Raw genomic sequence first — 22,974 nt, 5'->3', positions numbered from 1 at the left:
AACTTATCTAAAATGGCTTTTCCCAGGAAGTTTCAGTCAGGCAGTTAATTAAGAGGTCCCAAACCAGTTCTGAGATGTTTCTTTTCCTATACAATAGTAATGTCCACAAGCCCATACATGTACAGCTATACAGCTCGGGAAGTGGATAATTTTATCTGCTTCCAGTTAGGGAAGAGAGATTTGAAATTAATGTTTAAATCAGAAAAAAAATAATTGCAGGTGGAAGTACAGTATTTCAACTCGAGAGCCTCTGATGAGTCCCGAAGGACAACTTTCAGCCATTGCTCATGCTACATACCCTCTCAAGTCTGGGAAGGAAAGCGGTTTCAGAAAAGATCTTGTGGACTCAGGAAAAGACACATTCACTCTCATCCAATGCCTCAGCAGCCGTTCAGCCGGAGAAGCAGTCTGTGGTGAAATCAACCTCCAGAAAGTGTCCTTGCAGGGTCACTGCACACTTTGAAGCATTAAATCTCAGAAGCTGTTGTGTGTTTTTTTTTTTAATTTCCACACCCCTATTTCTTTTTCAAGGACCTCTGGAACCTGCATTTCAAATTTAAGCCAAGTAACAATTGCTTTTTTTCCTTGTCAACTTGTCTTTTTCCAAAGTGATGTTTCTGCAGAGCATATACTGAGAACTGCTGGCTTGAAGAATCATCAGGCAAGGCTGTGTAGCAGCGAAGTGAGATTTCCTAGTAAGCTGCGCATCCTCGGTCTGCATCACCCTGCATGGAGGTCCACTGTGATCCTCTTCAGCACAACCCACCATGTCTTTCCCCAGTCCAGCTTGCCTCTGTTGGCTCCAGTGCTGCACTAGGTGGACACAGTCATGCAGCCTCTGAAGACCCCTGAGTCTATGTCTTTGTACAGCGCTAAAATGAAGATGCTCTCCTTGCACCAAAGAGCCACACAGACACTGAGAACTGGGCAGACTCTCATGCTTTAATTTAATTAATTTTTCCCCTTTTCTGCATTAGCAGAGAGGCAGATTACTCCTAGTGTAGTCAATCTGTAAAAAAGTAATTCTTTGAGTTCTTCAGTGGTTATTACCCACGCTATATGCAGAGTGCGTTGGGCACAAAGCAAAATAAAAGCAGGGAGAAGCAGGCACAGAGTTTGCCTGGGATGTTCACATGTTTCTACACACAGAGAGGGCACAGCTAGAAGGGCTCACAATCATCTGGCAAAGAACAGAGCAATCAGCTTTGGTTTTAATCAGGGAGCAGTACAGAACATCTTCCCTGCAGAAAGCTCTCTGAGGGTCATTCCCAGTTTCCCATAGGATCCAGAAGCAGTGGGGAAGGTCTGTGGGTACATGCTACAGGGGAGTTAGCTATGCAGCTGGCGATAAATGCAGAGCTGTTATCTGGGCTTGGTCTTAGCATCTGTCCCTGGTAGGCTACACGAAAATAGTAGCACAGCTTTACTTACCAGGGAAGTTGCACTTTCAGTGAGGTTTGGCTTGCAGCTATACACTACTGCTGCAAAGCAAGAACGGGAAGAAGAACTGATGTTACCACAAGGACTGCAATGCCTAAGGAAGTTACCAGCTACTCTTTGTAGGCTGGATTCCTCCCCTCTTAAAGACAGACTTGAGTCTTAACTGAATGTGGTGAAGGTTTGTGCATGTTTACCTGACCTAGCTTGCAGAGGTACAGCCCTGGAGAGTGGATATTTTATGTGCTGACATGAAGAAGAAATTGTTTCTGGACAAGGATCGCAGGAGAATTGAGTTTGTGCTTGCAGAACTGTAGCAGGGCACATACTGTGTTGGGAGTTTGCATGTGATGGAAGGAATAGTGGTGAAGTCTGCTGCAGGATTATGGCTAGACACATTAAAGCTTTTCATTAGCACTTTCTGATAAGATTATAAATATTCTGTGCAATTAACACTAGCTAGAATGGCCAAAATCATGAAGTGGCAAAAAGTAGAAGTTCATTATAAAAATTATGCATCATACATGAGAGGGGAATGCAGAGGATGGACAATAGAGCTAAGGAAGTTAATCCAGTTCTTAAAAAAAAACTTTTAATAACTCAAAAACACACCCCACAAGTCCCGGTGTGGACCAGTTGGCCCTTTGCCACCTTCTACTTCAGGGCAATGGAAACGGGATCCATCAGCTCAGCAAATACCGCCAGTGAACAAAGGCCCCACTGCCAGGATTTGTTGGCACAGGCACCATTCCCACGCATCACCCCACATCCCCTCCGGAAAGCAGGACTGCGTATGACATGTCTAGTCCAAGTGTCCCCGCCTGGCACCAGCACCCGCAGCTTTGTCCTCTTCCCCTCTCTGTTTCCCCCTGGGTGTTTTGGAGGCCTGAGCTGTCTGAACCATCCAGGGGGTTCCCTCGCACACCGAGCCGACCTCATTGTGCTCTGCCCCAGTGAGCACAACTAATAACCACAGCTCGCCTCCTTTAATTGAGGCTCTGATTAACCGAAAGTACCAATCCCTCCAACAAAGGGAAAGCTACCCTTACCGCAGAGCACAGCTGCCACTCACCCAGGTCCGCACTGGCATTTCACAAAAGCTGGTCTATTTGCATGGAAAGCAACTGTCACAAAAAACAGCTACGAGCAAACAGAGGCCAGCATGAATTCCAGGAGAAGTCCCCATGGCAGAGAGCATGTCTAGCTTTCGGCACCCCACACTTGCTGAGCAACAGCAGCTTGGTTAAACTGTTTTGTCCTGAAACAGGATTTTCTAAGAAGCAGTGGAAGCCCAGAGAAATGGCATACATACTGGTGATGAAAATTACCGCAACGCAGAGGGTGTGTTTCAGCTCGGAATACAAAACAGATCGTCTTTTCTGCAGGCACTGGTAAGAAAAACGCTAATTAGTGCTAAGCACGGTGATATGCCAACTCTCCTGCTTAGTTACTCATTCATTAAAGTGAAATTAATCTGGATTTTGATCAATGTAAATGAGTGTAGAATGTAGCTGGGTGTTTTGCTTTGTGAACACACTTCTGCTGCTGTTGCTGGTAGCAGAGAAACAAAGCTAGAAGTGCAACACAGGACACCACAAACTAAGCCCTATCCCTAATGACCAAGGCGTGTTACGAAACGGTGTTGTGTCCTGTTATGGCTGCTAGCCCTCAAAACTCAATTTAAAGATGCAGAGACATTCAGGTGAACAGAGATTAATCTAGATAAGGCTCACACAGAATTGTTGGGGATCAAAGGAAGGAGGCAGGAAAGGTAACATGCCTCAAGTTCCTCATGTGTCAAAGACAGCTTTGGCTTGGTAAACAGTGAGAAACCCTTACGTACAATGCATCACATTCTTGGATTTGGCCATGAGGTACCAAGTGCTTTTGTATTTCACTGGGCTCCTCATCCCAGCGACATCTCAGAAGTCCATGGGGCCGGATGGGATCCACCCAAGGGTACTGAGGGATCTGGCCAAGCCACTCTCTACTATCAACACTCCTGGATTACAGGGGAGGATCGCCAGTGTAACGCCATCTGCAAGAAAGTCCGGAAGGAGGATCCTGTCAGCCTGACCTTGATGCCGGGCAAGATTATGGAGAGATTCATCCGGAGTGCTCACTGGGCATGTGCAGGACAACCAGGGGATCAGGCCCAGCCTGTATGCGTTCCTGAAAGGCAGGTCCTGCTTGACCAACCCGATCTCCTTCTATGACCAGGTGACCCACCCAGTGGATGAGGGAAAGTCTGTGGAAGTTGTCTATCTGGACTTTAGTAAGGCCTTTGACACTGTTCCCCACAGCATCCTCCTGGAAAAACTAGCTGCCATGGTTTGGATGGGTGTACTCTTCACTGGGTAAAAAACTGGCTGGGTGGCTGTGCCCAGAGAGTGGTGGTGAATGGAGTTAAAACCAGTTGGTGGCCGGTCACGAGTGGTGTTCCCCAGGGCTCAGTTTTGGGGTCAGTCTTGTTTAGTATCTTTATCAGTTATCTGGATGAGGGGATGGAGTGCAGATGACACCAAATGGGGCGGGAATGTCAAACTGCTTGAGGGTAGGAAGGCTCTGCAGAGGGATCTGGACAGACTGGATCGATGGGCCGAGGTCAATTGTATGAGGCTCAACAAGGCCAAATGCCAGGACCTACACTTGGGTCACAACAACACCATGCAACGCTACAGGCTTGGGGAGGAGTGGCTGGAAAGCTGACTGGTAGAAAAGGACTTAGGGGTGCTGGCTGACAGCCAGCTGAACATGGGCCAGCAGTGTACCCAGGTGGCCAAGAAGGCCAAGAGCATCCTGGATTGTATCAGGAATAGCATGGCCAGCAGGAGTAGGGAGGTGATCATGCCCCTATACTTGGTACTGGTGAGGCTGCACTGTGTTCAATTAGGGGCTCCTCACTACAAGAAGGACATTGAGGTGCTGGACCATGTCCAGAGAAGGGCAGAGAGGCTGGTGAAGGGTCTTGAGAAAAAGTCTTATGAGGAGAGGCTGAGCGAGTCGAGGCTGTTTAGTCTGGAGAACAGGAGGCTGAGGGGAGAACTTATTTCTCTCTACAACTACCTGAAAGGAGGCTGTAGTGAGGCAGGTGTTCTCTTCTCCCAGTTAACTAGCGATAGGATGTGAGGAAATGACCTGAAGTTGCACCAGGGGAGGTTCAGACTGGATATCAGGAAAAATTTCTTTCCTGAAAGAGTGGTCAGGCATTGGAACAGGCTGCCCAGGGAAGTGGTGGAGTCACCATCCCTGTAGGCGTTCAAAAAAGGTGTGGATATTGCACTTCAGGACATTGTTTAGCAGGCATGGTGGTGTTGGGTTGATGGTTAGACTTGATGATCTTAGAGGTCTTTTCCAACCTTAGTGATTCTATGATTCTATCTCAGAATAGACTTCACAGTTCACTGTACGAAAACCCAAATCCACACAGATGGCATCATGAAGGATGGGATGTGCATAAGGACTACTTACAAATCTTTTAGCTGTGCTGCTAAAGGAAAAATGATTACAGCATTCAGGACTAGCTGAGGGAACCCACACCGCAAAACAGTGTAGTATGGCCTCATGCTTCCACACTCAAACATCCCATCTGCTTTACAGTGCTCAACACATCTGTATTTCTATAGAAATCAAACTCATTCTTTGGCCAGGAAGGCAAGAAGGCAGAGCCAAACTATTCTCCTCACTCCCATCCACTCAAAATCAAGATGCCACATTCCTACTACCTATTAGGGAAAGGTGCTTGGCCTAGTATTGTCCTATTCCATGAACCATGTCTGACCTTTGTTTAGTAAGAACTCGTTAGCACAGAGTGAACCCATCCCACTGAGTGCGTCATGATGGGACAGTGCCAGGGTACCTGGTCTTGTACTGGCAGTAGTGTAGCTTCCAAGGGCCTCTGTTAACACAGCACATCACTCTGTGTTACATTTCTCCTTGCTCCACTGTGCATGCACATGCAGAGTCAGGTTTTCCAACACTGATCCTCAGCACAGTCATCCACAGAGAGAGATTCCTTATTTAAAGTGGTTGCCTCAATCCCAGAGCTCACTCTGAGGTATCTAAACCCAGCAGTGATGTGGCTGAGTTACTCCAGCACTGATTACAATGGAGCACAAAGGATACAAGTACATGTGAAGTCCTTATGTACCAGTGGTAGCTACTACTGGTAGCTTAAGCTTCACCAGACTGTTGTCTTAAGCTACTAGTGGTAGCTGTCCTGGCAGACAAGAGGAGACACAAGCAGAATGCCTTCCAGATGACAGTAACTCCATCCTACAAAGGCCCAGACAGGGGCATTTCTTTGGGCAGGACATGTTTTTATATGACTTATGGTGTTACAGAAAGAGGGAATTTTCATATAAGAAGTAAGACAGTGCAGACTGAGTCTTTTCAAAGTTAGACTTGATCCCTCTTGAATCTTTTCTTTCCTAGCCATCCACTAGCCATCACATCATCAGCCTTACAGCAGAACTGACTGTCTATAATGATCAGCCCCAAGTCCTGTTCATAGAATCATAGAAAGCTTTGGGTTGGAAGGGACCTTTAAAGGTCATCTAGCCCAACCACCCTGCAGGGAGCAGGGACATCTTCAACTAGACCACGTTGCTCAGAGCCCTGTCCAACCTGACCTTGAATGTTTCCAGGGGCCTCCACTAACTCTCTAGGCAACCTGTTCCAGTGTTTCGCCACCCTCATGGTAAAAAATTTCTTCCTTATATCTAGTCTAAATCTATCCTCCCTTAGTTTAAAGCCATTACTCCTTGTTCTGCTGCAACAGACCCTGCTGAAAAGATTATCCCCATATTTCCTATAGGCCCTGTTCAGGTATTGCAAGGCTTCTACAAGGTCTCCCCACAGTCTTCTCTTCTCCAGGCTGAACAGCCCCGACTCTTTCAGCCTGTCCTCACAGCAGAGGTGCTCCAGCCCTCTGATCATCTTCGTGGCCCTCCTCTGGACCCAGCTCCAATGGCTCCATGTCCTTCTTGTGCTAGGGGCTCCAGAACTGGACACAGGACTCCAGGTGAGGTCTCATAGAGCGGAACAGAGGGGCAGAACTGCTGGCCATGCTTCTCTTGATGCAGCCCTGGATACAGTTGGCCTTGTGGGCTGCAAGTGCACATTGGTGGCTCATGTCCAGCTTTTCATCCACCAGTAACTCCAAGTTCTTCTCCTCAGGGCTGCTCCCAATCCCTTCATCCCTCAGCCTGTATTGATACCGGGTGTTGCCCTGACCCATATGCAGGACCTTGCACTTGGCCTTGTTGAATCTCATGAGGTTGATACAGGCCCATTTCTCGAGCTTGTCCAGGTCCCTCTGGATGGAGTTCCTCTTGAATTGTTCCACCATTGCCTCTTTGGGAAGCAGGCAAGTCAGCGGGAGAGATATGGACCCAATGCTCCTGGTCGGAAAGTGAGAGCTTGATCTTTGCAGTGATCATCAGCATGAGCATATGGCCTCTTTCCCTGTTAAGTGTTAGATATGTGGTGCTATGTTCTGTTCCCATAACTGACTCAGAATTAGTTACTGAGAAACATCTAGGCAGCGTTCCAGGCCACCACACCAGGAAACCAATCTATTGACTTAAGGACAAACAAAGTCAATTTGTCTCTAATTATCTCCACTAGTGCACGGTTTGCCTTCTAATCAAAGGACATGTTTTCCATTCTTTCTTTCTTCCCATCTTCCATCCATGACAGGACAAAGATGCTGCAAGCCACCCTGTACATATAGACACTTAGAGATTTAACGATCCCTTCCACCAGGGTCTTAGTCTAAGAGAGAGACTCTCTGGTGGCTCTTCTGCTGGGAGGAAACATAAGGCAAATACATTGGTGATCTCTCAACAAAGAGATTTTTTCAGCTCTCTGCCGGATTCACAGATTTCACAGCTACAGAACACTATGACCAGCATCAAGGCCTCTTGCACAGGACATCAGACATCTCATGCCCACAGCAGTATCTGCTTATTTGAAAATGAATCTCTACTTTCTCAGAAGAAAATGCTATTAAAGACAGCAGTTTGAGGCTTAGCTGAACAAGACCGCATCTCTTACAAAGACATCAGCCTGCATTTTGAAGAAGACAGAGGAACACACCCTACCATCAACATGCCTCTTGAGAAGCAACCTTTAGTTTCTACTTTTGTCTTGCTGAAGGGATTCAGAAAATCAGTGTGACATACTATTTTTCAAAGTGGTTATGGTCTGGTTTGTAATGCAGAGGTTACGGTCTACTCAACAATTCCCATAAGTGCACCAAGTTTCAGCACAGCTGGTAGGACCACGGTTTTCCTGTTTCCATACTTCTCCAAAGGCATGATGAGCACTGATGGTCATATATCCTGTTATATTATTGCATAGGTAGTTTTGAAATTTTGATCATTAGCAACACTGGTGTTTAATGTGGCATGAATTTTCTAAGTCGGTGCAAGGCCATTTACAACTCGAAATAAAAGGTTAATTTAAAGGTGAGATTCAGATTCAACCCAAAGCAAGGAGTGATAGACACAGACTGGCAGTCTTGTTCTAAAGGAAGTATATTTTAAACGGTTTCCCTAGACTAGGATAACTAAAACACCCACAATTTCCATACTTTTGATCAGAATATGTTACAGAGATCATGTTGCTCCAAATATAATAGAGGTGAGAAGCTCCAGAGAGACTATAAGGCCTTTCAAGTAAACTTTGAGAACATAAAGAGACAATGGCAGTATTATCTCTGGTCAGTGAAGTTCTTCTGATGAAAGGGCAAATTCATCCCTGGTCAGAAACAAGTCTTGAATCATGAGGTAGATTCATGTCTGCTGTAACTATTGAGCAGGAACGAATTTCAGCTTATACATAGGAAACAGAGACATGAGACATGACTATAGGCACACCTCTTCTGATCTGAATGGAGGTCTGGGAAAGCAATAGCTAAGGACAGGACAGTGTTTCAATGGGTCTATAGTGGAGGCAGTGCTGGTACCGTGTCCACAGCACCATGTTTCCCTCAACATCTTGCACAATTACTTAGCAAACCCAAGTTTTCATCACAAACTATCTGTCCAGCGAAGCGTAAAGCTGCATGTCTAGATCCAACCAAATCTTCACACTAACTACTTTATACATGTATATAAACTGCCAGATGTAATTGATGTTGATTTGATGTTACCTTGGTGTACCTTACTAGAATCTCTTCCTAAGTTGACCAATTTTAACTAAGAGTATCCACCTTTCAGAGTTGGATTTCATTTCTTTATGCTTCACCTTCATTGAAAAGAGCTGCCATAGCAAAACGAGTTGTATCCAGCAGGGAAAGTTAAATGCTGTTAGGCAGAATAGTAGGGGAGCAAGCACTGTGTTATGGTTTCCCAGGTGAAAGATTACATTAAATACTTCTTCACACTATCACCCTAGCACAGTTCCTCCTCAGTGACAAACCCAAAAGTGTAGGGAGAATCAAACTTGGCATCAAGCCTGATGTTTCAGACAGAAAGTGACATGAAATGCTCAGCCTGAGAGCAGGAAAACACCCAGACACTAGTTTCGCTTTACTGACTTCAGCTGCTTTTTCACAGGTCCTACCAACCCTAGCAAAATCATCCACAGTCTGTCAAACCCCACCCATACCACCAAAAACCCAACAAAAAATACAGAATTGATTACACAGTTATAGACATATTGCAGATACACGTCTACGTTCACCACTTTCCCATCCAAAATTAGATAATTAAACATCTACTGATTTAATGAAAACTCAGTCTGTGCTATTCTGAAATTGGGACACTCCACACCCCCAGTGGGAGAACAGATCCACCCAGCACAGAAAGCATGTTTAGCCATCCCTGTGGTTTCCATTCCCTAGATTTTATTTGCATTTACTGAAGGAAAATTACTTGATTCACTTCCAGTTAAATATATATATATGCACATATATACATAAAAAAAACCCACTGTGGGTGCTATAAAAAGAACTGAGTACAGAAAAGGACAAAAGAAATTACGCTGGATAGAGCCTGTACTCCAAAACAGGCTAATTTCAAGGTAGGATTGTTGAGGATGCTCGATTCCACTGGGAGATCACAGAATCACAGAATGTTAGGGATTGGAAGGGACCTCTGTGGGTCATCTAGTCCAACCCCCCTGCCAAAGCAGGGTCACCTACAGCAGGCTGCACAGGACCTTGTCCAGGTGGAGGTGTGCAGTCCCCAGTCAGTAACCAGGGGGAAGGGCCCATAGCCACAATCAGATGAGCAGCCAACACCTTCCACTTACTGACTTGATCAATTCTTCATCTCCTGCTCAGTTTGAAACCATCCAGTTACAGGCAGAAGCTCCCTGGGCTAAGCAGATGAAGGGGGGAGTGCCCTTGGTGCACTCAGTCCCACTGCTCTCTGGTGACACCAGGCTACTTGGAAGCTTATGTTACAATGAAGCGTGGGTGGCAGGAGAAAAACCACAGGCAAACCAACCTCTGTGACTATGAACTTATTGACATAGATTTATCTGCTCTTCGTGGCATTATTCCCTCTCGTTCCACCACAGCACAAAGTTACGGGTAGAAAACACTTTTTCTGAAAAGTTGTTTTTCTCCTGTACGTTTTGTGGTGAAGGGAAAACAATTATCAAGAAGAAAAAGAAAAGAACAGAAGATCAAAGGGCCAGCCTCACACAATTACAGCCTCAAGTGCTCCTGCACCACTCCTGAACTTCACCAACATAGCATTGTCCTGGCGCGACACTGGCGACGCCTGTCAATCAGTGGTAGAAGAGACACGAACAGAAGCACCTTCTGGAAAGCTACAGAGCCATGTCAGGTTCGTGCTGAGTGCTGGACTGTGCAGAGCACACTAGGAATGTGTAGGGACTTATCCCCCATACCGAATACCTCCACGTATAGCCACGAGTGAGGAACAACCTCCAGAGAAGAATTTCTACATTTGTTTCACCTCTCTTCCCTGCTAGTAAGACCAGACTTATTTTAGGACTGAAGAGGTTGGATGTGACGCCAGGATCTCTAAGGCCCAACATGCATCCTCTTTATGCTTGGGTGCACCAAACTTCTCCGACAAATCTTCAGAGTTTCGCATAGTGAAGGGAACTGCACCACGCGTAAATTAGGCCAACCGAGGTTTTTTTTCTGAGGTCTTTCACTGCCCTGTTGTGTGAGCTTAAGAAAACCATTGGATTCACTAGAAATAACTCAGAATTGATGTAAATGGCTGTACAAATTTGTGGCAAATCAGAGTCTAATACTTTCTCATATGTTTGGTTAATTGAATAATTATTATATTGCTGCACTACTAGTTCACAGAAAATAATTTGCAGTGAGATATTACTGAGCATAAACAAATATGAGTGGAACTACTCCATGCTCCAGATGAGAGTCCCAAAATAAAACTTGCTGCTTTAATTATAATCTCAACTAAGACCACTAATGTTAAAAGAACTTAAAAAAGGAAACAAACTGCAGTAGGATCTGAACAAGGAAAAACTTTCTTGTCCCTGTGAGACCAAGAGATGGTTTGGAAATTTCAGCAGGGCGCAATATTTTACGATCAATGTATGCACCCGTGAAAACCAAAGAAAAAAGCTGAGACTTTTCTTTACTACAAACCTCATGCACTAAAATAAATAAAACCCCACCTCCAAAGCCAAATTACTTGAGAGATGTAATCATCTCAAAAATAGTTCGTAGAGCTAAATGTGGTGGCAGGGTGTAGCAACCCATCCACTAATTCCATTTGTTTAGTGGTTCTATGCTGAATGGTTGTGCTGTCAGCAAGTACCCAGGGCAGTATTTTTAACCAAATAACAATATGCAAAAGGATTTACAATGAAAAATTCCCACCTGCTGGGATAAGTTGCTAATTAGAGACGATAAAAATCCTTAATTCTGAACCAGCCATAAATGAAAGAGATCACTGTGTACCATCTCACATTGAGTGAATCTGCAGTGTCTCACAGCATACAAAGCTGTGAGCACGTAAATATTCAGTTGGTGACAAACACATTATAAATATACTATTAGCCCAAGCAATCTAGTTCTTAAGGATATTATCAAGGCCACTACAGAGTCAAAGAACAGTTTATCAGATAGGTAAACAACACAAGCATCAGCTGCTGTACTTGCTAACAGAAATAGGAACAGCTAGTGGAAATGATGTTGAATTTTTGAAAGATTTGTAGCTCTGCAAATTTTACACTTGCCCTTAAACAGCTCTGTTAAAAATCAACATGCATGACTCACTATTCCAGCAGAGAGCTCAGATAGCTTGGAGGAGTAGCTAGCAGATACCTCCCTAAATATATTGATTTGTAACTAACACTGTAAATTTTCTAGGACATTTTGCCTTTATTCATGAGATGTTATATACTCATAGTTCAAGTAAGTCTCATGGCCTATGCATTACAGCTAAGATAATGATGACTTCCTTCTGGGTTTACACTCTGTTACCCTTTTCATTAAAGCAGCGAGCTCTGAACTAATGGGGCCACAGGTGTGGAAGGGGGGGTCACGTCTCTGGAAGGGGAGTTGTGATTGTAGGCTGTCAATAAGCTGGACTAAGGCAGGAGCATTATGTCCAGTGTTTGTACCCCAAAGAGACTCCTGGGGCTGGGCACTGCCAAAATACATAGGGAAATAAAGTGTCAGGAACTGAAAAAATATGGATATCCAAGGTTCTTAATCTAGACACCTAAGCAATCTTTCCAAAGTGCCAAGCAGATATCTTCTACCTCTGCAGGAGCTGTGCAATGTGCTTCACCAGAGAGCACTGAGACTGGGTTTCAGGAATCTGAGGCTCAAAGGCTGGTCTGGATCACTTCAGTCCCCTGGGACTGTTAGCCCTGAGTACATCCCCTCTTGATTATGGTCCTTATTATGTGTGTCATGCTTATATACAACAGCCAAAATATTCAAACCAAGCCATGCTGTCTTTCAGCAGAGACTACTGCAGAGCCACCATTCACATGGACACTTCTGCAAATGGCACCCACAATGAATCTGTCAAAAATCTAAATGAAGATTTTTTAATTACCTAAACCCATACTTAGGAATCTTCTGGTTCAGTCATTTGCCAGCTTTCCAGTCCCATTCATAGTCCCAAATCCACAGGATGTGCCCGCTGATCTTCCACTGTTTTTTTGTTTTTTCCTACAAGTAAATTCTTATCTTGTCTGTATGGGAGGACAATCTGCATATCCCAGTAACACAGACTTGGTTAACATGTGAGTTGGTCTGAGCTGGCATCCTTCCCATATTGATTCCAGTAGAGTACAGTTTGTTTTGGTGTCTGACTTTGCTACAGTGAAAACTGGAAAGATCATTAAGCAAGAGTGGATTTGAAGGCCTGTCTCAGGATGCAACCTTCATGCTTCAATTAACAAAAAAAAAAAAAAGGTTATTTGCAGCAAAGGTGTCTTTCAACAACACTAATTAAAAAAGCTGTCTCCTTCTCCTTCTCTGTTACTCGTAATTGCATTTCAGCCATTAGTTATTTTTTAAAGCATTATCTGCTTGCTATAATGAGTCAACAGACTGCAGCAGGTAGTATCACAACGCACTTTACTTCCAGGCATAATTTATCACAACATTTAGGAAGAAGCCCAAGATAAGGGAGAGAAACCCATTCTTTTTGCAGAAGTGGTCTCTCAGGGATAAAGTACAATTTAGCAGCATAATGTTTGACCCAAAACATATGGCAATACTTAATAATAGTTCTCTAAACTGGCATAGTCTCCTGCGACTGCACAAATACCACAGCATCAGGTAGCAGATGAGAAGTGCAACACACGCACCCGAGCTTGCAACCACACTGGCCTATATTTGCATCAGTAATGAAAATCCCATCAAACTGATCTACTGGCTTAAGGAACTAAATCTTACTGCACTCCCAGAATGCGGTGGGGCAAGCTTCAACTCTTTCACTTTTGGCTGTCAAAGTGAGGAGTCTGGTGTAAGGTAGTTATCTAATCTCCCTCAAAAGTTAATGAAAAGACATAGGCACTCAGAGGTCGAATCATGCCACCTGTCTTGGACAGTCTTCTCCGAAAAGGATGAATCACTCTCTGGAGGTGTCTATTCCCTTCCACTGACTATCAAAAGAGTCTAGACAAACAGCTCTCAGGCCACTGCAATTAGATGATGTGAATCCCACAGAAGATACTTGAATATGAAGATACAATATTGTTTAATTCAATTTATGGATCTCAGTTCTGACCCAACATCTATTTTAAACTCAGGAACACCCTCAAGCTACTAAAGTGATTTTCCAAAAAGTGTTAGCACTAGTGACTAAAATTCTGCTGCACCATCCTACTTGTGTCATATTAGTATTGCAGCCTCTCACAGAGATGTTATGTCTTCACCGCCAGAACTGAGAGGTTTTTACAGGAGATAACTAATATATGCTATCCATCTTGCCATAAAACCCTGGAGGAACAAAGCACAGTGATTTCTACTGCAGTGTAGCTAAACGAAGTCTCGCCCAGAGGTGGTGGATTGGGTTGACTGTGTGTAGTTATACTGCAGTAAAAATGTCCTGTATTTCATCTTCACTAGGGCTTTAACATGTTATGGCTTTTTGTCTGCCTCACTGTAAAAAAAAGACTGATGCTTCAGGTTGAAAGGACACAGCTTTATTTTCCAGAGTTTATATATATATAAAAAAACATACAGAAATAAATGTACATCCTATACACACACACATACACACATATATATATATATCATATCTAAATTTCTGAATTTCCTGAAGTACAGATCAAGCTATAACCAAACTGACACTAAATGTTGACTAATAAGCTGTGAGGAAGTGAATGGGGTTTTGAAACCTGACATCACACAAGGCTGCTATTCAACAGTTTAAGACAACAAACAACAAAAACCACAGTTTCATATTCAGCTACCTTCCCTGAAAAACACCCTCCCTACTTCTGGTCAGCATTAGCAGTAGTACTCACAGTGCCCAAAATGGAGAACTTGCCGAAAGGCATTTTATGCAGAACTCTGATTTGTTCTCCATTGTTTGTAACCCCATTAACATAGCAGAGCTTGTTACAACCTCTTATTTGCATTTTAAAGAACCTAATTAGTACATTATCCAAAAACAATTCTCTTAGGTGTTCGAAATGCTCACACTGTTTTTGTTTCATATTATAAAATAGATTACTGATTTGAAAAGGAATGTGGTATTTGGGTGTAACTTGTAGGGAACTTGCTGGGATTGAAACACTAACCCTACAATTTACTAACAAAAATAGCCCATCAGCTAAACCATGCTGCAGCTCTACCACTGTGGAAGAAAAATTCTCAGCAGACCAGTACATTGCAACTCAATTTTGCCTGTTGGCTCAGTTAATTTGAAAACAAAATGAGAATTTGAAATGCAGTGGCAGAAAGGGCTGATAACCTTTATAAACTTCCACAGAAGAAAGGATGCACCAGTTCATATTACCGAAGAATGAAAAAGGAAATGGCTATGCCATTTGAGTTTGAACTCCAATGATAACACGAAGATCTCTTTTGCAGAGAGTCCGCGCAAGGTTTACTTGTATCAGAGACACCTACAGATTCAAAACGCGCCCTTAGAAATTTAAATGACGAGCTTTGGTTTAGTTCTGAGCATAGGGATAAAAAACATGGGCTTCTAAAGACAGCTCAGCAAGACACAGAACTGGAAGCAATTGTTTCATCCCAGGTGGTCCTGCCTATTTTGTTTCAGGAGTTCATGTGACCCAGGTAGGACCTAGGTCTGAGCAGGGTTTTGTTCTTACAGTTCACTTCTGCCTGTGAAATTGTTTCTGAAATCAGTTTAACATTCAGGTGATGCAAAGGCCTTGATTAAATACTGTGAAAGGACACAAATTTTCCAGTGAAGCTATTTGATGAGAAAGTGGCTGTTTACCCAGGCCAGAGTTTTTGTAATCAACTTTTCCCAAGTGTCACAGGCAGCCTGTGACCAGCACCAGCTGTGACCCTCTGGCAAGACCCAGCACCCACCGTGTACATTCAAGCTCCCTCGTTACCTGGAATATTAGGATCTGTGGCTCTCTGCAGTATTGATCACAAGACTCTGAGGCTTGAATATATGGAGCCAGAAGCGAGAAATCCAGCCCTGGGAGACCAAGCTCACCATAGCTACAGGGTGTTTACAGAAACATTAGTTTCATAATAAGCTGCAGGGTTCAGCAAACCCACTGGGTTTCAGGAAAAATGTAATATGCTATAACGGGACCTTTGATGAATCGCATGGGATATTCCATGTTCTGACATTCACACTTCTCTATCATTTGGAGTAAATTCTACCAGCTCCATCAGAAGAACTGGGACTAAATCTCCATAGCACCTTTCCAGACTTAGCTTTCCCTATCCTAAATGCAAGTACATCCTGAAATCGTGGAAGAGCAGAGGAAATCTGTGATTTACAGGTGCAGCTAACCAGTGCAGGTGTTAGTCTATCTCCATTTATAGCCAGTGCTGAAAGATACCATTAGATTTTTATAGGAATAGCCATGTAAAGCATAAAAAAAAGGCAGGCCTAGATCATGAAACAGGTGATGTCCTTTCAGTCTGAGGCCAGTTTAGGGGCTGTTAATGAAGGAGGAAGAAAGCCCTGGCTGCACAAGAGCTGCTGAGGTTTAAAGACGTTTTAGCTTTGCGAAGAACACATAGCAAGGGTTTTTATTTCATCTCTTTGTTTTACTTGGACAGAAAAGCCTGTAAATAAATTCTGAAACCTCAGAGGTTTTTGTCTGCCTTGCCCCAATCTCGTGCTGAGTATCTGCCCAGTTTCAGAGGTTATTCTTTCTACTGAGCATTCCTTATCAGTCCAGCAGAAAGCAAGCACCAAGACAGACAGTGCTGCCCTGAAGGTGAGTCCTCTCTTTTATCCTGTCATTCGGACTCTATCGGAGAAGACGGAAAGCTTCCTTCTGATTGCAGCTGGATAAGTATTGGGCTCCACAGCCTAGTTTTGAAAGCATGGAGCACCCACAGCTCCTGCAAAATCAATGAGGACTGCAGGCAGCGTTAAAAAAAAAGCTACTAATAACTTTCAGCACATGACAATATGTTCCATTTTTTTTGCCTGTTCCTATTTCTGTATTTCTCTTTCATTCCTATACTATTTAGAAATGGCTCCCATAGTCACCATATATTTTCTCTTTTTGTTCTCTAAATGGCACATTACTTTTACATAAGATGTAATTTCTCCTGCCACTGAGACTCATACTTCTCCTGACTGTCTCAATGTTTCTTTCTAAAGTCTTGGACTTGCTTTTATTTGTCATGAGTCTAATCTTCACTCTGCCTTTACAATTAGTTTTACTGTACATCAAACATTGTTCACAAAGATTTCTTGTCCGAAATGCAAGAAAAATCTGTTACAAACTAGGGAAGATGTTATTATTCAGCTAGATTCTGTGATTTTGGACAAGATGTTTGAAGTCTAGAGATTCATTGCTTGATATAAAGTGATAGTCCATGGTTTATGATGCTACTATTTGCATGTAACTGCTAAAGAAAAAACCTAGAGATAAGAAAGGCAGGTGCAAAAGGTTTAATCGATCTCATTTTATTACACTTCTACCTTCAGACTTCCTTATTAAGCTTCCCAGTGGTCTGTACAAAGTTGCAGGTTTGGAACAGACTCCTTTTCTCAGCTGTACGAAAGAAGAGTAGAAATAACACCATTTTCTGCCACAGTTATTTCTAAAACTACTTAGTTTGGAGGACTGTTGGATTCATCCCTTTGCTCCCTAAGCAAAAAGGAGAAATCAGGCCACAGCTGCTGCAAGGATGAATTTCCTCCTCACCTGAAGGCACTATCTAAGACGTTGCTTTTTCCAATGTACAAGGGAAGAAAAATAAATCAATAAAATGTTTTCCAAAACTGTAACAGAGCTAACATCCATTCTGGGGAGAGAAGGTACCTGGGTGCAAGATCACAGAATATCCAAGTGCTGCCTGGAGGCACTGACAGACAGTCTGTATCTAAGTGAAGGCAGTGGTCAGCTTGCTCATCCCACCTACCAGTGACTCCTAGAAAGATGCTCCCAGCCAGACAGCATGCGTGTCCGAGGCGGGAGAGCTGTCGTTACAGTTACCCACCACCCATGACCCCCATATAACCAGAAGCTAAGTCAATATTAAAGCTGCAATAATTATACATACTGAAGACTATTTAAGGAAAATGGAACAGAATCATGAAGAGATCTGTCTGCAGTGGGATATTTTTGTTAAACATGCAGTTTTTTCAAGGCAAGCCAGCAGTGCTGAAGCCTAGCAGTGGAATTTGAATGGGAAGAACCTGCACAGCAATCCACTTTGTGCACATTTAAACTGGAGGATAGCAGAGCACAGGCTCACATTTACAGTGGGAGCACATGGAAGGCTTTCCCCAGCTTGCTGGAGTGCTTAGCTAATATTCATCAAGCTGATATAAACTAGCATTGAACCAGAGGATGCAGTTCAGGTCTTAATCCTGTCCCTTGTTATTTGTTCTCACTTTGTGCCAGTTCCTCCCCTGGGACAGCAAATGTCCATGTGGCTGCATAGTGAACTAAATCTGAGTAAAAACTAACCCAGGAAAAAAAACAAGAATATTCATTGGCTCCCTGCTGTAGTTCATGCTGGGGCCATGTACGTGCCTGTGCTGGCAGATGGGAGAAGGAAGTTGGAAAGAATAAGACTTTCTTTTTTAGAAGTGGGGGTGGCTTTAGCTGGTCATAAAACAGCACTGTTGCTAATCTCAGAATAAACCTATTCATTTCAGAGTCCCAAGCGAAATAGGAAGTTATTTAAATGATATAGAGTTTACACAGTGGCAGAACAGAACTGTAGTCATGATCTGGGAAAACAGTCATAGAATCATAGAATTATAGAATGAAATGCTTTGGGTTGGAAGGGACCTTTAGAGGTCATCTAGCCCAACCCCCCTGCAGTGAGTAGGGACATCTTCAACCAGACCAGGTTGCTCAGAGCCCCGTCCAACCTGGCCTTGAACGTTTCCAGGGATGGGGCCTCCACTACCTCTCTGGGTAACCTGTTCCAGTGTTTCACCACCCTCATGGTGAAAAATGTCTTCCTTATATCCAGTCTAAATGTACTGTCTTTTAGGTTAAAACTATTAACCCTTCTCCTATCACAACAGGCCCTGTTGCAAAGATTTTCCCAATTTTTCCTACAGGCCCCCTTCAGTCACTTCTACATGATCTGTGCAGAAACTGAGGACCAACCAGCACCCACCGTGCACTCCCTGAGCGTGAGAATTTCTGCCTGCCAGGCACTAGTTCTGCAACTGTGTTGCTCGAAGTTGGTGATGACTGGACCAAGTGGAAAATCAGATCTAAGAGTTTCAGGCATTTGCCTAGAAAACAAAAAATTCTGTAAGAGAGAATTAATATCTTTGTTGTGCTTCTTGGAGCCATAATCCAAGACACCAGGCTGTCCTTCAACCCCCCTAAAGGCAGAAGAAAGTTGCCTAGTCATCACCACTAAGCCCATCAAATATTTTATCTCCTCCCAGTGTATCATCCATGAAAAGTGAATTTTTTTCTTCTCTTTCAAGGAAAAGATAGAACAGTTGGAAATTCTGTTACAGGCCTTTCATGCCTTCACAAGATACCGCAGTTACCCAGCAAAAGTGGTGAAGAAAGAATGTGCAATCCTGTCATCTGTGACATGAGAGACTGCTAGAAGTTGGAGATGTTATAGAGCTTGAGAAAGCCACCACTGTAGCTAGGGGAGAAGAGCATCAAGAAGCAACAGGAGATATTGGATCAGAGATTATATCAGCTGGGTCACTGCCTAGCTGCAGCTTTTAAAAAAGCAGCAGTTGTCTGCTGAGCTTTTAGTAGACTTCCCAAACCATCTGGAAGTGACTAGTTTTCAAGTGAGAATCAAAATGTTAGTAGCTGTACTTAGCCTGGACACACTCTTAAGCAGCCAAATGTGGAACATTCCACCAAGAATGCTGCCTGTGGCAGGTGTAATGTATATGTGAGGTAGAAGCACAAGAGTTAGATTAGCTTCATGGGACATATGACATTGCACTAATCAGACTTCAACCAGTCTCTTAGACACCAATTATTACTCCAAAACACCTCACCTTTTTCTGCATTTAACATGGAGTTGGGTGCCACAGATTTTTCCAAGTAAAAGTATATGTGCACTTGTGGCATGTATCAAGTTCTTCCAGCTGACAAGAAGCTATGTCCACAGTTGTAAGAGGTCTCTACAAGCCATCACAACAACGAAAAAGAGCTCTTGCAATAAGACCAAGAAAGACTTCGAACTACCATTAAGCTGGATTTTTGAAGAACACAAATAATGTCATACTCCAACTATGAAAGTAAAACCAGTCTACAAATTCCCAAGTCCACAAAGTCTGCTCAACGGACTGAAAGAATTAAAATTACTACCACAACAGAGTTCGTTAAAATACTTTAGGATAGTTTATTGAGTTCCACCTCCTTTCCTATTTCATCATGTCTAAAGCAAAGATATCTAGAAATAAATGCTTTTACAGTGAAATCTCAGAGGTCAACAGGGAGTTAGGCAAATACTGTTAGGTGCTGATGTATTTGTATATTTCAGTACTCATGCGAGATTACATATATATAAGCAGAAATCCTATTTAGGAAACATGTAGCACCTCCGGAATGTTTAGCAGAATGCGTCTCTCCTGCTTTCCTTTGAAGGCATCACCCATGTTTGCCTGCTGACTATAGTCTAGAATGCAATGGAAATGTTTGGCAAAAATATCTCTCACTGCCATAATGTCCCACTGAGCAGACATGTTTTTTTTCTGTTCCGCTACGCTTACTTCCACAAGATTAAATGAGAGCTAAAATGCTATTAATGCACTTAACGACATGTTCTTAGCAATAAATTCAGCCAAATATAGCAAGATGGAATGACTGAGTCTAGGACAGACTAGTGAGACCAGAGACAAGGGATTCTGAACAGCTGCTGGCATGAAATTCAGTATATACAACACTGCATGACTCTTCACATTTCAGTAGCACAGCAGTACAAGGACTGAAAGACTCATCATTGGGAAGTGCAACAAAAAAACTCTCTACCAGTTCCGCTCTTTGATTCATGTGTCTCCCAGGAGCTCAAAAAGGATTACATCTATTAAAACACTACCTTGGCTGTGGCAATATATGTTTTTGTCATAGAATGTTCATGAACTAAACAGCTGTTTGGCATGTGCCCTCATCACGTCCTCCACCCACTCAGTGGTTTGTATGTTCCTGTTTTATGCAGTGCTGTCATATTAAAATTTCAGAAAGTAAACTACAGCAGCTATTAAAAGATTTACCTTCTAAATATGTGTAAGGCATAGCCCTTACAGTGAATTCCTTTCCTGTTTCTACAGTGTTAACATGAAATACAAAAGTGGCACATGCACTAGAAAACACTTGGTCCTGTTCTCTGCCAGTCCTTTCCCACCTCCCAAAACAGTTCTATCATCACATATTCAGATAACAGAAGAGTTACCTGTTCTCTACATTAATACTTCTGCAGATGGTACTCTCACTGTCTCATCCTGTATTTTAACTGTCAGCTCCACTGACATCAAGAATTTCTTGTTTGTTTAGATCCGATCGAAACATCACACCCATTAAAATCACTTTGCATGCAAACCAATAAATTAAATAAGTATGACAAGACTGCCAAAAAGTAGTTTCCCCTACTTTAAATCTAAGAAGAAAAGACTTGGAGAAGATGTGCAACATCCTTCCAAGCAGAAAAGACGGATATACAGAGAAAGAGAATAAACTCCTCCACATCCAGTGAAGACAAGACAAAAGCAGGCACCAACTGGAGTGAGGCCAGACATTGAAAAGAAGGTGTCCCATATCAAGGCTGGGGTGAAGGATCTAGGGATGTTACAGCATCTCAATGGAGTCATGGATCTGAAGAACACTGCCCAGGAACACCTATGGCAGACATGTCAGCTGTAACTGCTGTTGCAGTGGAAATCAGTCCATTGCACCTGTGTTTGCTGCCTTAGTTAACTTCTCTTTCTATCCTGCATCCACTTCTTCAAAGCCACTCACATTCACTCTGTCCCATGTACCTGGATATTCAATTCCCCTTGTCACTGTTATCTTCCTTACATCTCATTATTCTGCCTGAGTGATCCTCAATATGTGCACATTATCTACTCAATGTTTGCTCAGCTGGTTCCCTCCTCTCTGCTCCCTTCCTTATTAATGTTCACTGATGGCAGTCTGATCTCCTTTGTTCTAAACCAATCCATTTAGCAGCCTGTTTTCCCCTTAAAAGTTCCCTGTATCTGATAAAACTAAACCCTTGCATTTCACTTACTCTTTTAGAGGCTTTATTTCTCCCCATGGAATCCACAAGTGCAGGTGGAATCAAACACCACGGAGAGTGACTGCAATCAAACTCAAGATGAAGGAAGCTCCCAGTAATCCTTTGTGATCTAATAAGAAGTGGTATGTACACATGTGGGGACGTAGCATGGGCTCAGAAAGCCACAGACAAATCACATTATACCCTGACTGATGGATAAATGATTTTTCAAGGAGATGACAACCACCAACCCAGGTACAAAGTACTGAAAACACTTGTTTTAGAAAAGGCAAGTAATAGGATTTCAAAAGAAAATCACATTTTGGCAGTTCAGCAGCTGCAGTAGGAAGTTGGTTGAGTTTGTTCCAGAAGGGTTTACCCTTCATTATTACACCTCAGTTTTGTGTATGACTACATGAGATATTCAGGAAAAAAGGCTGAGCTCCTTCAGTCTGAATAGCTAATAATCAATATTCACCATGTCTTCCACTTGTATTGGGATTATACTATACACACACACTTTTATTCAGACTGCAAAAAAAAGCAGTCACACCTAGATATTGTTGGGCGATGTCAACTGGTTTATGCCTGCTTGTGCTAGTCACTCTTTAAGAAAAAACATAACCCAGGGAGTTATGTTACAACTTTTTTCTTGCAAACGGAGGTCACAGAGAGCAGTAAAAGAGCCTCCCAACACCACCCACAAGGCCTGTTTTTTTTCAGGCAACTTACTGTCACCCAATCTCTTCTTCCTGGTATCCAGGGACAGGACACGTGGGAATGGTTCAAAGCTGTGCCAGGGGAGCAAGAGAGTGGTCAAACACTGCAACAGGCTTCCTAGAGAGGTGGGTGATGGCCCATGTCAGTGTTTAAGAGACATTTGGGCAATGCCTTTAATAACATGCTTTAACTTTTGGTCAGCAATGAAGTGGTCAGGAGTTGGACTAGTAGGTCCCTTCCAACTGAAACTATTCTATTCTATTCTATTCTATTCTATTCTATTCTATTCTATTCTATTCTACCTGACAGTAAAACAAGGTCCTGACCTGCAGAGCTGGTCACTATAAGGCTGCAATGTGTTGCAGCATCACGCAAGGGAGTTATCTGTTGTCTTTCAAGTACAGATCTAGGAACCAGAGCAGTGTCTCATGATTTCGACCCTCAGAACTCACAGTAAACACAACACATACTGCAAACAGCAGCAAAACCATATAGCTTTTATG

General features: G+C 43.1%; 1 protein-coding gene across 1 annotated transcript in view; it reads right to left on the bottom strand.

Moving 5' to 3' along the window:
- The window catches only part of COL22A1 (collagen type XXII alpha 1 chain), a gene marked incomplete at its 5' end in the record, with an annotated part of 219,589 nt that overhangs the window by 195,674 nt on the left and 941 nt on the right, over positions 1–22,974 (bottom strand). The window lies entirely within an intron of this gene.

Source organism: Opisthocomus hoazin, chromosome 3, assembly GCF_030867145.1.
Source record: "Opisthocomus hoazin isolate bOpiHoa1 chromosome 3, bOpiHoa1.hap1, whole genome shotgun sequence".
NCBI classification, from domain to species: Eukaryota; Metazoa; Chordata; class Aves; order Opisthocomiformes; family Opisthocomidae; genus Opisthocomus; species Opisthocomus hoazin.
This window is presented reverse-complemented; position numbering and strand designations above follow the sequence as displayed.